Consider the following 8,610-nt stretch of genomic DNA (forward strand, 5'->3'; position numbering starts at 1 on the left):
CTGCCTAGTCTGATGTGATTAGTCAGGTGGTCTAGTCTGCTGTGATTGGTATACCACAAATGAGGCTCACAAGTTACAGTGCTTGGGGGAGAAGAGTGAAGTTTTCGTGGGCAGTCCTAGCAAAACATAGGCATGGACTAAAACCTGACATAAATCCGCAGCAGTTGGTGAATCCGACTAGGGATGACTCGTTTGCATGATTCATTGTCGACTCCCTTTTTTTCCAAGCCAATAACTTTGTTATTCATTCACCTTCTGATTAACAGCTTGGCAGACTGCACGGCAATATTACACACCGCATGAAATGTAATTTTCAGGATCTAATGTTATGTACTCTTTAAGCCCATCACAGTAACTTTTACACACGTAAGGGAACGTATGACAAGTTTAATCTTGGCTACATGGAAAACGGGGTGGACTCTCCCGAGAGTGAGAAGTAGTTTAAGGCGGACGGTAACTGGGTTGATGATTATTGTGATTGGGAAGGGGCCGATAAACTTGGGCCCAAGTTTACGTGCGGGGAGATTAAGGGGAAGGTCAGAGGTGGACAACCTCTGACCACACAGATAAGGAGGGGCTTTGGTTGGCCGACGCTTGGTTGAGTTTGCGTGTGTGAATGAGGGCCCGTCTGGCAATTTTCCAGATGTGGAGACACCTGTTGACAAAAGCCTGAGCGGAGGAGACAGTGGAATCAGCATGAGAGGGAAGCAATGGGGGCTGATAGGCAGCACTGGAAGGGTGAAAGACCTGTAGACGACACCGGGAGGGAGTTGTGAGCATTCTCGACCGTCACTAATTTAGAACTCAAAGACAGAAGTTCTGTTGAAGCGACGCAACGTAGGACCATCTCGAGGTCTTGATAAACTCGCTCGGATTGCCCATTAGTCTGCGAGGGGTACCCTGGTACGAGCTGCTTCGGAGTGGCAAGCTAGGTTCGAGGAATGTCCCCAGTAAAGGAAGCAGGTTTGGAACCAAATGGGGAACAAACTGACACTCTTGGCAACCGCTGTCCAGTGCCTCACGGACCATAGACTCCACCCTCCAAGTGACCGCCCCGACCACACGGCTGGGAGAAATGACGGACACCCGGGGAGTGGGAGCTGTCTGGACCTCGAATTGTCATTGGCAATGATAAAGTCAAAACGGCCAAAAGAAAGAGCCCAGCAAGCCTGTCGAAAATTTAGTCGCTTGACCGAGCGGATGTATTCTAAGTTCTTATGGTCGCTCCAACCAGTGGCACCACTCCTCCAACGCGAGCTTCACTGCCAACAACTCCTCATTATCGATGTCGTAATTCCACTCAGAGGAGGTAAGCTGGCGAGGGAAGAATGAGCAGGGGTGCACCTTGTCGTCTGGGGAGGCACGTTGGGACAGGATCGCTCCCAGCCCTTCCTCCAAAGCACCTACCTCCACAATGAACTGACGCGACGGGTCAGGGTTAACGAACCCACCTTGACGAACAGGCGATTCTCAAGTAGCCGGCGTAAGACTCGTCGGACGTGCTGGACATGGTCCCATTCATTACATGATAAAATCAGAACGTCGTCGAGATAGACGAAGGGAGGGTTTTCCATTTGTCCCCCTCTCTAATCATGACTAGGTGATACGCATTGCGTAGGTCTAACTTTTTAAAGATCGTCATGCACTGCAAGAATTTGAACGCTGACAACATCAAAGGCAAGGGATGGCTATTCTTGACCATGATGTCATCCAGCCTCTGATAATCAATGCAGGGACGGAGGGAACCATCTTTCTTCTCCAAGAAGAAAACCTCCGCTCCAGCCGAAGAGGATGAGGGACGAATAATGCCAGACCAATTAGCCATTTACCTTTCCATAGCCTCCCTCTCGGGGCCAGAGAGTGAGTAAAGACGACCCTTAGGTGGAGAAGTGCTAAGTAACAGGTCGATCGCACAGTCGTACAGGTGGTGCAGGGGAAGAGATGTTGCTCGAGACCTACTGAATACCACTCTCAGGTCTTGATAAATGGTGGGCACCCCAGTGAGAACGACAGGGTCCTCCTGCAACGGAGGGACAGAGATCAGAGGAGACAAGGCAGAAGATAAACAATTAGATGCACAGAACACACTCCATTCAGACACAATATTGTTCTTCCAGTCAATGTGAGGGTTGTGCTTGGAGAGCCACGCGTGAGGAGAAACTGGATACCAGACGTGGCAATCGACAAAAGTTCAGTGATGGACGTACTGTTGGTGAGAATGGTGCCACAGAGCGTCTTGGCCATAATGGTGTGAGCTAGTGGAGTGACAGGAATCTTCCACTCGAAGCTGCACTGGCTGAGGCGGTCTCCTGGTTGGTTTGAGTCTGGTCGAGATGTTGGGAGATGGCAGCAAGTTGCTGGGACATGACAGTAACGTCCTGCCAGATCTCTTCTACCTCCTGCTGCTGACGACCCAGAAGTACTCCCTGCTCCGTGACAGCGTCGCAGCGTGGCGGATGTCGTGATCTCCTGCTGAATCAATTTTTGTTGCCGATGTTCTGTCAGGAAACATGAAGGACTCAGATGCAGAATTCGGGAAACAGAGTTTATTCAAAAAATGTGCAAAAATTAATCCAATAAACACACAGGGCGACAGGGTACTCCTGGCACATGGCACAAAAAGCAAAAGAATAGTTCACTCAAGCTGGGCGAGCATGTGCCAGTATCCGCAAAGGTAGTGATGGAAAAGGCAGCCGAACGGGAAGACGATCCGAACCGGCTCTCTCCTTAATTGCCTTACTGTGGAGAGATGCAGAGAATAAATCCTGGCTTTTGACGGGTAAGTAGAGCGCACAAACAACATAGTCCAACTTTCCACACTAGTCAGATCAGATGCTTTTCTTGCAGAGCCCCCATAAGCACAACAACCTGCAAGCTTTAGAGCCAGAACTGGTCATTTCATAATTGCTCTTTTTTAGGATTCTCTCATAACAAGTAGCTTATGATAAAAGCATAAAATGAAGAGCAGAGTGGATTTGAAGCCTTTAACAGCATACACAATGGTGGCAAATGCACAACAATACAGAAAGCTGTGGGAGAGTTTGAAGAGAGGCTAAGGAAAGGGGTACTTAGCTATAATTGAAATCTCTTGGTAATTGACTCGATCTACAGTCAACAAAGCAACTACAGCACATTTTATGCACTCATTTAAATGATGTGCCATTAAGCTGTCAACAGCGCTCAACCCTTGGGTATGCAGTTGATCTTCAATACTTTATAAGCCTTAATGTATCAATTGTGGAATTGGCTGTGGAATATTCCACACGAAAATCACAGCTTTTAATGTTCGTAGTGCATTTTCGAAACATATGTGTAATATTATACTTTATGTATATGAATGTATAGATTTAAACAATAACTACTGCAAATATGATGTTTTTTTTCTGATGTAGTGATATTTTAATGCATGCATTTACACCAACCTCAGAAATGTATTCAGCATCCCTTATGTTAATTGTATAAGTACAGTAATATTTATGTTTATTTGTGACCATTAGCCACTTGGACAAAAAACAGGACATAAAATTATATAGGTCTACCGCATTCTTTCATTTTACTCTAAATGCTGAGGGTTTTATTTAACAAATGCTAATGACTTGATGAAAGACTTTCAATCTATTTCTGTCTGTACGCAACATTTCCAAGGCATGAGCTAAATACGTATATTTAGGAGGAAGAGAACAAGCGCAGCAAAACACCATGCATATTACATGAGCTGGGTGAAATTTTTTATGACGGACCCCATCAGTCTCCAAATGTTCCGAATGACTTTAAATTAAGCAGAAAGGAAAGCATATGAAAACTAGTACTCAGATCTGGTTCAAAGCCTCTGATTGTGGCATTTTTAACACGATGGATATCACATCCTGTAAAATTGATGTGTTGTTTTAACTCAAAAAAGTAGTTACCAAGCTGCCTTACATTCTTATGTTAATTCATTTTAAAATTATTAGTTAAATTCATCTAATAACTAATATTTTTATGTTGAATTAACTCAAACGCTTAAGGCAGCTGGGTAACACATTTTTTTTAAGTTGAAACAACAAAAATCTATTTACAGTCCAATAGAGGCAACTAGATGGGTGTGATATATTTAGGATAATGATAGTAATTTTTTCTAAAATCAAAAAGGGAAAATTACAGCTAGCAATTCTGTCACACAAAATGACTCTGTTCTCTACCACGTCTTTTTATTGCTGGAGAGCAGGAGTAACCACTTGCCATTTTGCTATATTTCCTGTGACAGTTTTATGTGGTCAGCCCTTTTCATCATCTACCCAAGCAAAGTCTCTTTTCAATGAGCACAGAATTATGGAGGGATATTTCAGTCACAATATAAACTAAAAGTCTAAAACTGAAAGTTTTAAACCTAAACTAAAAGTCAAAATTTCAAACTAAAAGTCCAATTGAAAATGAATTTGGTATTTGGGATTAGGCATTTGGTATATAGGATTGGGTATTTTGTATGTAGGATTGGGCATTTAATCATTTAGCCATTTAGGTTTGAGGTTTTGGGGATGTAGGATTGGGCATTTGAGGGTTGAGGAGTGTATGCAAATTAGGAGGAAATCCATACCAATACATATTATGGCAATGGCAATGGCATTTTATTTATATAGCACTATTAATTTCAACCAGAGGTTGACCAATGTGCTTTAACAAAAAAGAGACAATATTATACAGTGTAATAGGAAAGAAAGGCATAATGCAGAAGATATAAAAAATAAAGATTAAAAGAAATTAACTATCAAAAGCCTTATCAAAGAGCAAGGTCTTTAGCCTAGTCTTAAAAGAAGACACAGATGGAGCATTTTTTATTGTAATTGGCAGTGAGTTCCAAAGTTGAGGGGCAACAAATGAGAATTATGTTAGTAATGCATGCATATAAACTCGATGCGTGCAAAAAACTTCTATAAAACACTCGCACATACATATAAACTCTGCACACACACAAGTCTATAAAACACTCGCACATACATATAAACTCTGCACACACACAAGTCTATAAAACTCTCGCACATACATATACACTCGATGCGCGCAAAACACTGAGAGCGATAATAGCATTGACTTTCATTAGTCCTTTACTTGCTTGTGCAAGTTGCCGATTTCTTTAATAGCGTTTTACACTGCCGTACACGTATACAGCAGGATCCCAGGGAGACACTATAGAGATTTAGAACAATTGCCAGAACATTGACAGTCTTCTGTCTGTGGTTCGTTGTCAAAATGTCGAAACCAGAGAACTCGTTGTTCTCGAGACGTTGTACCACGCTGCGCCAAGTTTGATGGTGGGAGAGCTGCTGGACAACTAGTCCCAACACCGACATCTAGAATAGGCCATAGAGGCCGTCCACGTTATGACATCTCATATGAGTAAATGTGCCAGTTAAACAGAAGCCGGAGACAATGGCACATTTCCCAAATCCTGTATACGTGTAAGGCAGTGTAAAACGCTATTAAAGAAATCGGCTATATCATCTTCATTGCAACTTGCACAAGCAAGTAAAGGACTAATGGACGTCAATGCTATTATCGCTCTCAGTGTTAGATGTTTTGCGCGCATCGAGTGTATATGTATGTGCGATAATTTTATAGACGTGTGTGTGCGGAGTTTGTTTGTATGCATCGAGTTTATATGTATGCGTGAAAAAGTGTGCATGCATTACTAACATAATATGTATTGGTATGGATTTCACATTAGTGCGCACATGTTTTTCATATGTGTTTGCTTGAACATCCAATACTATACATGTATATGTGAGCAATGTATATGTGTATGGACGCTTTTATATATGTATTCATAAGCGCAGTTTGCTTTAAACCCTATACGGCGCCTCATATCCTCGCTCCACTCACTCACTCGCTCTGGTTTCATTAGTTTGCTCCTTAGCACTGGGAGCTGCTGTCCATAAAGTGCCTCTGCGCGTCAGCCATTTCAAACCCATCCTCCAGTATTTGGGCCACGCCTTCTAATTTGCATACACTCCTCAAGCCTCAAATGCCCAATCCTCAATCCCCAAAACCTCAAACCTAAATGGCTAAATGATTAAATGCCCAATCCTACATACAAAATACCCAATCCTATATACCAAATGCCCAATATACCAAATGCCCAATCCCATATACCAAATTCATTTTCAACTTGGACTTTTAGTTCAAATTTAGACTTTTAGTTTTGGTTTAAAACTTTCAGTTTTAGACTTTTAGTTTATATTATGACTGAAAAATCCCTCCATACTACAGAATGTTCTCTGTTGTTGTCGATCTGTTCTTTATGATACCGCCTGTTTTAGGTGGCGTCAAGCATATGCCTAAAAGCTACAGCGGATCAGAGCAAATGTAAATAAAAGATGCCTTTGAGTGCTGCATTGTGGTGGGGTGTCAGCAGTCTGTTTAGTATACTTCTCAAACACGCTGCAGGTCATTGAACTTCGAGAACTACATGCCCTTAACAAATTTGTGCAAAGTAAGAATGGCTTTTCACTTCTTACCGCACCCTCTGTATATCGTTGTACCTCTCTATTCTGTGGAGGGCCAAGAATGCAACACAATAGCGGTGAGATGGCAGTCTTTAATTAACTTAGAATGTGGGAGGTTTTACAGCGTCCTCCCTATATGATCTCTCAGGTTAGGGCAGCTATTCCCCTAATCTTTTGTTATTTTAGGAGTGCTTATTATGTTTACATGTTTAGGATTTTGTTTCTGTTTACATTTACATTTAGTCATTTGGCAGACGCTTTTATCCAAAGCGACTTACAAGGAGTTCAGGGAGCAATAAAGATGAAGTTCTCAAGGTGAACGCGTACCTTCACTCTAAAGGTCAAACAACAAAAAATCAAGTCAGGAATCTCGGTCTGTCTCTAGAGTCAGACCTTAGCTTCAGTAGTCATGTCAAAGCAATAACTAAATCAGCATACTATCATCTGAAAAATATTGCAAGAATTAGATGCTTTGTTTCCAGCCAAGACTTAGAGAAACTTGTGCATGCTTTCATCACCAGCAGGGTGGATTATTGTAATGGACTCCTCATACAGAACGCTGCGGCAAGGATTCTGAGCAGAACCAGAAAATATGATCATGTCACACCAGTCCTCAGGTCTTTACACTGGCTACCAGTTACATATAGGATAGATTTTAAAGTTTTATTACTGGTATATAAATCGTTCAATGGCCTAGGACCTCAATACATTGCAGATATGCTCATTGAAAACAGACCCAAAAGAACACTCAGGTCATTAGGATCGCATCAGCTAGAAATACCAAGGGTTCACTCTAAGCAAGGAGAGTCTGCATTTAGCTATTATGTGAGCCGCAGCTGGAACCAGCTTCCAGAAGAGATCAGATGTGCTGCCACAGTAGCCACATTCAAATCCAGACTCAAAACATATCTGTTTAACTTTGCATTTGATTAATGTGCCACTGTGCCTCTGACCGTCCGACTGTTTGTGCTGTGCTGTACTTTATTTTATTTATTATCTGTTCTAAACTATATTTTATTTTATTTTTATTCTTAACTGGTTAATTTTTATTTTTCTTATTTCTTCTAAACTATGTTATTTTTTTTTATTCTTAACTGGTTACTTTTATTTTTCTTATTTCTTAACTGTTTTATCAAATGGATATTTTTAATTTCTTCTATGTAAAGCACTTTGAATTGCCATTGTGTATGAAATGTGCTATACAAATAAACTTGCCTTGCCGTGCCAATAAGCGATATGTCATACAAAGAGCAATTGTAAAATAGGTGCTAATACAAAGTTACTAGTTCAACAAAAGCTAGACCACTACCTGTTGAGAGAAGAGGGTTAGTGTACGTTTTTTTCCCTCCATTGTTTTTGTTTGTTACATGCCACTTCAGACTATAGTTTCTAATATAGGACATAAAAATGTGAAATTCCGCCAATTCTGGAAGTGCAGCACCATCTAGTGCACATAAGTGCATTACGCTCCATTTTTGAGTGAGATTATTTATTTATTTATTTATTTATTTCAGGAACATTGGAAATTTCCTTACACATTCTTAAAACAAGTCTTAAAACAATCAATATACTCTTCAATAAATAAGACCCTATGTCTTGCTTAGAAAGGTATTAAACTACTCTAAACCAAACGTTTAACATAACATAATAAAACTAATAATAGAGACTCCCTTTTTTTGACAATTAGACATAATGAGAACATTTTTAAAATAAATTATTATTAGAGAGTGTTTTGTTTTCTAATTGTTTTGGGAGTTAATCTACCAAACAATAGTAATGCGTAAAGGGAAGGTCCTAATAAATAGCCTGAGGTCAACAGATATAATACAAGGGAATGACTATACTTAACAAGAAAAGTCATCTGATGGAGCTCTGCAGGCGGTTGGATGTGTGCGCTTGTTATTTCTGATGTGTGGTTTGTCTCGTCTGTTGACTAATTATTCTCTGGCTGTGAATGAAATTTGACTGCAGACGGCATGGATCTGCTCCCTCCTGCGCTCTCTTAATGGACTCAGTAATGGGATGATATTCTTATCATTTGGGTCTCTGCTCATCTGGAACATCAAGCTAAGGACTCTGATTGAGTCTTGGCCACAGAGTTTTTCCTACATATTGCCTTTGCAGAGCT

Source organism: Barbatula barbatula (genome assembly GCF_947034865.1).
Source record: "Barbatula barbatula genome assembly, chromosome: 3".
NCBI classification, from domain to species: Eukaryota; Metazoa; Chordata; class Actinopteri; order Cypriniformes; family Nemacheilidae; genus Barbatula; species Barbatula barbatula.